Source organism: Capsicum annuum, chromosome 6 (assembly GCF_002878395.1).
Source record: "Capsicum annuum cultivar UCD-10X-F1 chromosome 6, UCD10Xv1.1, whole genome shotgun sequence".
Lineage (NCBI taxonomy): Eukaryota > Viridiplantae > Streptophyta > Magnoliopsida > Solanales > Solanaceae > Capsicum > Capsicum annuum.
In genome coordinates this window covers 163,727,211-163,734,840 of record NC_061116.1, presented here as the reverse complement: position 1 = coordinate 163,734,840, position 7,630 = coordinate 163,727,211, and positions in this window count along the sequence as shown.

The following is a 7,630-nucleotide window of genomic DNA, read 5'->3' as shown; positions in this document are numbered from 1 at the left end:
TATTATTATTATTATTATTATTATTATTATTATTATTATTATTACTATTATGCTCTTGAGGATAGGCTAAGGGGGTGGTCTCCGGTCTATGGTGGGCTTGAAATACCCGTCACGACCAGACCCTGGTTTAGATTGTGACAAGCTTGGTATTAGATTCAAGTTTAGGGTCATTAGGTGTCCACAAAGTCGTGTCAAATAGAGTCATTTTATAGGGGTATAGTGCGCCACAGTTATAAGGAGGAGGCTACAAGGCATTTAGGAATGTTTTCCTTTCTTGTATTCTATTTTGGGATATAAAGTCTAGTGTTATGAAACTTCTCTAACTTCTGGCTTCCTCACATTTCAGATCATGCCTCCGTAAAGATCTGATCTGGGAACTCGATTCCACCTGAGGAGAATGTGGAAGGGACTCTCCCTGTTTATAGAGTGCAAATTCGGTCTAGGGTCCCTGCTCCTGATTGTACTGCTCTAAGTGGAGTTCCACCTATCCCTACAAGTCCTCCTTTTGATTCTCGTGTTGGTGACCCTTATACTTAGTCACCTCAGGGAGATATCTCTAATGTGAAGTCTCATCAGTCTACTCATATGTTTCTGAGTTGGTGGCATCACAGTCTCGGCGGTTTGATCGTGTTGGTTCTGTTGCTCATTTATCTGAGGTCACTCGGGTTGGCATATTCATGAAGTTAAATTCCCCAACCTTTACAGGATCTAAGGTAGAGGAGGATCCTCAGGGGTTCATTGATGAGATAGAGAAGATTTTTAAGGTGATGCATGCTACTGATTCTAAGGGTGCAGAGTTTGTTGTATGTCAATTGAAAGATGTGGCTTATCAGTGGTATGAGGAGTGAGAAGCTATAAAGGGTGATGATAATGCACATGCAGTATGGAATGACTTTTCAGGTGTCTTTCTTGTTCACTTCTTTCCTTAAGAGTTGAGGAAAGCTAAGGCTAAAGAGTTTATGAACTTAAAGCAATGGAAGATAAGTGTGAAAAAGTATGCTCTAAAATTTCAGCAGTTGACTCGTTATGCTCCAGAGTTAGTATCCAATATGAGGTCATGAATGAGGAAGTTTACTTTTGAGTTATCCCATGACTTGGTATTGGAGTGTAAGGTTGTGATGTTGAACAATGATATAGACATCTCTAGGTTGGTGGTTTATATGCAGCAGACCGGTTTTCACTTCTTTAGCTCTAGCGCCAAAGGGCGCTACTTCTGGTACCGACATTGTCTGAAATGTATCTATGCACTTGCTACTCATCAGGAATCTAAGGCATATCCAGATGTCATCACTGGTATGTTACATCTCTTTTTCTGTGATGTTTATTGTTTGCTGGACCCGGGTTCTACCCTTTATTATGTGACCCATTATGTGGTTATGCACTTTGATTTTGGTCCTGAAAGTATTTCTGACCCTTTTTCTGTATCTACAACGGTAGGTGATCTTATAGTTGCTAAAAAAATCTATAGAGGTTGTGTGGTGTCTATCTTTCATAGAGAGACATTGGTGGATTTCATAGATTTAGATATAGTGAATTTCGATGTTATCTTAGGGATGGATTGATCAAATCGTGCGATGCTTCTCTGGATTGTAAGACCCAAAAGGTTAGTCTCTATTTTCCTAATGAGGCAGTATTAAAATGGAAGGGGAGTTCCTTAGTACCCAAAGGGAAGTTTATCGATTATCTTAGAGCTCAGAAATTGATATCAAAAGGGTGTCTATATAATCTAGTTTGGGTTAAGGATTCTGATTCTGAAAGTCCTTCTTTGCAATATGTCCCTATTGTTAATGAATTTCCTGAAGTGTTTCCCGATGATCTTTCTGGAATTCCTCCCGATAGGGAAATAGGTTTTGGGATTGATCTTCTTTCGAATACTCATCCTATTTCCATTCATTCTTATAGAAGGTCTTCGGTTAAATTAAAGGAGCTTAAGGGGCAATTGAAAGATCTTTTTAAGGGTTTCATTCGTCCTAGTATTTCTTTGTGGGGTGCTCATGTGATTTTCATGTGAAAGAAAGATGGATATCTTTGGATGTGTATAAACTATTGTCAATTGAATAAGATTATAGCGAAGAATAAGTACCCTCTTCCTAGGATTAATGATCTTTTCAATTAGCTTCAGGGTGCTAGGTGTTTCTCTAAGAATGATCTCTGTTCGAGCTTTCATCAGTTAAAAATTTGGGAGGTTGTATTCCCAAGACTGCTTTTCGAACTCGGTATGGTTATTATGAATTTTTGGTTATGTTATTTGGGCTGACTCATGCTCCGACTATGTCCATGGATCTTGTGAATTGAATTTTCAGGCAGTTTCTGAATTATTTATTGCAGTCTTCACTGATGATATCTTGGTGTGCTCTAAGAGTGGTTGGATCATGCCAATCACCTTCGAATTGTGTTATAAACTCTTAAGGACCAGAAATTATATGTGAAATCTTTTAAGTGTGAGTTTTGGATGAATGTTGTGACTTTTCTTGGGCATGTTATTTCTAGTGAGGGGATCAAAGTGGATCCACAGAAAGTAGAGGCAGTCAAGAGATAGCCTAGACCCATGACTCCAACCGACATTAGGACCTTCTTGGGTTTGGTAGGGTATTATAGGAGATTTATGGAGATTTTCTCGTCTATTGTTATTCCGTTGACAAAGTTAACTCAGAAAAAAGGTTAAGTTTTTATGGTTCGGTGCTTGTGAGGGTAGTTTTGAGAAGTGGAAGGATAAGTTGACTTTTGTGCCAGTTTTGACCCTACCCGAGGGTACTGATGGTTTTGTTGTGTGTTTGTGATGCGTCCTGCATGAGACTGGGTTGTGTCTTGATGCAGCATGGTAAGGTTATGGCCTATGTTTCTAGGCAGCTTAAGGTTGATGAGAGAAATCATCCAACTCATGACTTAGATTTGGCGGTTGTGGTTTTTACTTTAAAGATTTGGCGCCATTATTTGTATGGGGTGCATATGGATATTTATTCAGATCATAAGAACTTGTAGTATGTGTTTAGGTAGAAGGAATTGAACCTCAGGGAAAAACGGTAGCTCAAATTTGTCAAGGATTATGTATGGGCTTTCACTACCATCCAGGTAAAGCTAATATTGTTGATGATACTCTTAGCAGGTTATCTATGGGGATCTTATCTCATGTTGACGGAGAGAAGAGAGGGTTGGTGAAAGATATTCACAAGCTAGCTAACTTGGGAGTCCATCTCTTGGACTTTGAGGATGGAAGAGTGATTGTTCAAAAAGTGGTCAAATCATCTCTTGGAGTGAAGGTAAAGGAGAAGCGGGCTTTGGATCCCATACTTATACGGATTAATAATGATATGGGTCAGCAAAAGGTTATGGCTTTTGAGACTGAGGGAGACGGCATTTTGAGTTATCAAGGTAGGTTGTGTGTTTCTGATGTTGATAGGCTACGGGAAAGAATTTTGACTGAAGCTCATGAGTTTAGGTATACGGTTCATTCTTGTTCGACCAAAGTGTATCATGACTCAAAGAAAATCTACTGGTGGAACAACATGAATAGGGATATGGCAAACTTTGTTGCCAAATGAATGGTTTGTCAGCAAGTTAAGGTTGGACATTTGAGGTCTGGTGGCATGTCTCAAGAGATAGAGTTTTCCATGTGGAAGTGGGAGATGATCAATATGAATTTCATTACGAGTCTCCCGCGGTCTCGCAATCAGTATGATTCTAGTTGGGTCATTGTGGGTAGGATGACTAAGTCTGCTTACTTCTTGCATGTGAGGACTAACTACTAAGGAGAAGACTATGCTAAGTTGTTCATTCAAAAGATAGTAAAGTTGCATGGTGTGCCGGTGTCTATTATTTCAGACCAAGGTACGCAGTTTTCTTCGCACTTCTGGCGTTCGTTTTAGAAAGATTTGGGTACACAGGTGAACCTTAGAACCTTTTTCCACCCTTAAACAGATGGACAAGCGGAGTATACTATTCAGAATTTGAAGGATATGCTAAGGTCCTGTGTGATTCATTTTAAAAGTAGTTGGGTTGATCACTTGCCACTTATTGAGTTTGCATAAATAATAGTTATCATTAGAGCATTCAAATGGCTTCTTTTGAGGCCTTTTATGGTAGGAGGTGTAGGTTTCCTATTGGGTGGTTTGAGGTTAGTGAGACTAGGTTGTCTGGTCCTGACTTAGTTCACCAAGCCATAGAGAAGGTAAAGGTGATTAGATAAATACTTAAGACTGCTCAAAGTTGCCAAAAGTCTTATGCGAATATGAGGCAAAGAAAAGAGTCATGAGGTTTGGGAAGAAGGGAAAGCTCAGTCCCCGTTATGTTGGACCGTATTATATTTTGAGAAGAATTGGGAATGTTTCATATGAATTGGATTTGCCTATGATTTTGAACTCTATTCATCTTATTTTTCATATGTCCATGCTGAAAAAGTATATAGCTGATCCTTCCTTAATAGTGTCGGTTGATGATGTTGGTATTACAAATTTCTTGTCTTATGAGAAAGTCCTGATTGAGATATTGGATAGTCAAGTTCGAAGATAGAGGACCAAGGATGTCACCTCGATGAAGGTTCTTTGAAGAGATCAAAAGATAGAAAGAGGCTACATGGGAACCTTGGGAAGATATAAAGGCGAAGTATCTGTTCTTGTTCCCTGTGTTGGATGAAAGTGCTTAAGGTATGAGTTTCGTTTTCCACTTGTAACTTTTTGAGTTTTCATTTGATTCTAGTGTATTCTTACAATTCTCGTGCTAAAAGTATCCTAACTCATCATTCGGGGACAAATGATCCTAAGGGGGATAAGGTAAGACCCCTTACAAATTTTGATTTGTATTTTTGACCTTTCCACGTGCGTAATGTCGACTTTTGACTTGAATTATGTTTAGAAATGTTAAAAGGATTTTTGGAAAAAGTTTTAAATTTTTCGAAAAGGGTTCGAGGTCATTTTGGGACCTCAAGGCAGTGAGGGTCCGCAATAAGGTTGCGTCATAGAGGTTAACCTCCATCATATCAATGTGTCATGGAGGCTAACCTCCGCGATAACTGCGTGCCACACCAGTATTTTAATTTCATTCAGTTTTATTTTATTTCATTTGAGTTGAGGGTCTTTTGGTCTTTTTACCCCTTGTACGACCTTTAAACATAAAATAAGTCTATTTTTTCAGTTTTCAAAGATCAAATCATCCCCTTTCTCTCTCAAACTCAAAACCCAAGAACATTCAAGGTTTATATAGTGAATTCACCATCCGGCTCTAAACTTTGAATTGACTTAAATTTATTGTGTATTTCTGGCACGTTTCTCTTCCTTAAACTTTAATTTTACATTGCGACATTAATGAATGAATTTTCATGTGATTTAAATTGTGGATTTTGAAACTAGGTTGAGGGGTTCTGGTTATTACTGATTGAATTACTTGTCCTATATTTTAAATTGATTATTCAAGATTTAAATTACTATTTTTGAAATTGAATTGAGGCATCGTTTAAATTATTAGAATGGGGGACATGGGTTTCCCCAAATTGGATGAATTTTGACTTAGAATTGGCATTAACCTCAACCCATTTTATAATATTGTTTTCAATATGGACAAATTACATAGTTTAACTTGTTTTTGAACTTAATACATTGCAGTAACAGATAAATGGATATAAAAATGGATTTGGATGGCCTTGATGGCCATGACTTGGATTTTTAATGGAACTTGAGAGTCAAAGTGGTTATGTGGATTGGTTTTGGCATGTTTAATTTAGCTTGCAAGCATATTGGTATGACGATACCAAGTGGTAAATGCCTTAATGAATGACTCATGGATTAATGGTTGAAATTATGTGCAAAGTGATTTTAATTTGAACTTAAAGGGGATTGTGTAACTCACTGTGAATGTTTAAGTCTCGGGGGGACGAATATTAGAAGCCATGTTTGCTAGCGTTAGGGTCTATATGACCGTGTGATTGATGCACAATTGATATATATATTTGGGATGGCTATTGCCTTGGTGGATTTAATTTTCCCTTGATTTTTCCTCGATTCGTTCGGCTAATACGCATTGGGGACCTTTCAGCAGAGGGAGCTAAACCCATATAGCCCATAGGTGCCTTTAGGACAGATCAAGCAACACAGTCCAGGTTAATGAATTTAAAATCCACATGTTCATGATCCTTACCCTATCCCAACATTCTATATATGTATTTATGAATGCCTGCATGTGGTTTTGGCTGATTTTATACATGGCATTATTTTATCACTTTCTCTAAGTTACATGCCAATGCTTATCCCACTGATCGTCTTAGGACGTTACATCATTTTATGATGTAGAGTCTGAAGAATTTTTTATTGCTCTTGTGCAGCATTAAGTGGTTGAGCACGTATGTTGAGTTGTTGTGAAGTGGTGAGCTCTATCCTTCAAAAGGCCTTATCATTTCTTTATTCTTTCTTTATTGACTCAGTACCTTTGGATTCTTTTTTATCATAGTCGGAGGCATGTTCTAACTTAGATGTTATTCTGGTTTTAGAGACTTTCATGGACAAGTGTGGATTGGTTATTATTTTAATTCTTAGTCTTCTTTGAGTTATCAATTTATATTCTTATTATTGTTTGATTGATTTTTGTTTTATCTTTATTATTATTACCGTGCATTCAAGGTTAGGCAAAGGGGGTGGTTTCTGGTCCATGGTGGGCTTGAGATACCCATCATGGTAAGGCCCTGGTCCAGATCGTGACATATGTGGGTCAAAATGAGATAATGATGGAACTTCTCACGTAATTTTTCTTTTGAGTTCATATTTTTCTCTCCCTAATTGCAAGCAATTTGTTTTGTCAAATCAACAATTGACAGTTGACAAATCGAGTAGTAAATAAATCTCTCATCAATGATTCAAGGTATCAAATTATAAAAGGTAACTCAAACCCAACATATATTCTTAACCTTCTTTGGGGGGCCATCTTAGTGCATTGTGGTGGTGCTACTGACACATATACAACACATTCAAAAATTAGTAAATTAAAAATATTTGATTCATTACTAAAGAATAATTATGACAGAGAGTATTTAGTATAATGAGTCGGTCTGATAGAAACAAATGATGTATCCCAAACAGTAGTGAGCAATTCCGCTTTCATAAGTAGTTGTCTTGCTACCAATTATAGGTGCTTAATAAATGACTCAGTAAGGCCATTTTGAGTATGAACTTGAGTGACAGGATATTCAATTCTTATTCCAACTGATACACAGTAATCACCAAAAGCTTGGGATGTAAATTTGCGGACATTATCAAGGCGAATAGCCTTAATGAGATAATTTAAAAATTGGTTCTTAATCGTGTTATTTGTGTCAATAATTTCACAAACACTAGGTTGTGGGATTATAAGAGACACATAAGAGATCATCTTGAAGATGTGTCTACAAGACCATAAAACATCTGAATCACCCACTGAATGAGTGAACATGTCCACATATATTTCATGTATATGTTCTAGAAAAAGAGTAAATTTGACGCCAACTTTCAATGGTGCGGTTTAATTATCAATTTGCCTTGATAAAAAGAAGCACATGAAAGTTCATCACTTGAAAGAATCTTTAGGTTCTTTAAAGGATATCCGTTTGATTTCTTGATAATTTATCTCACCATTATTGTTCCAGGGTAATCCATTTGGTCAAGTAAAA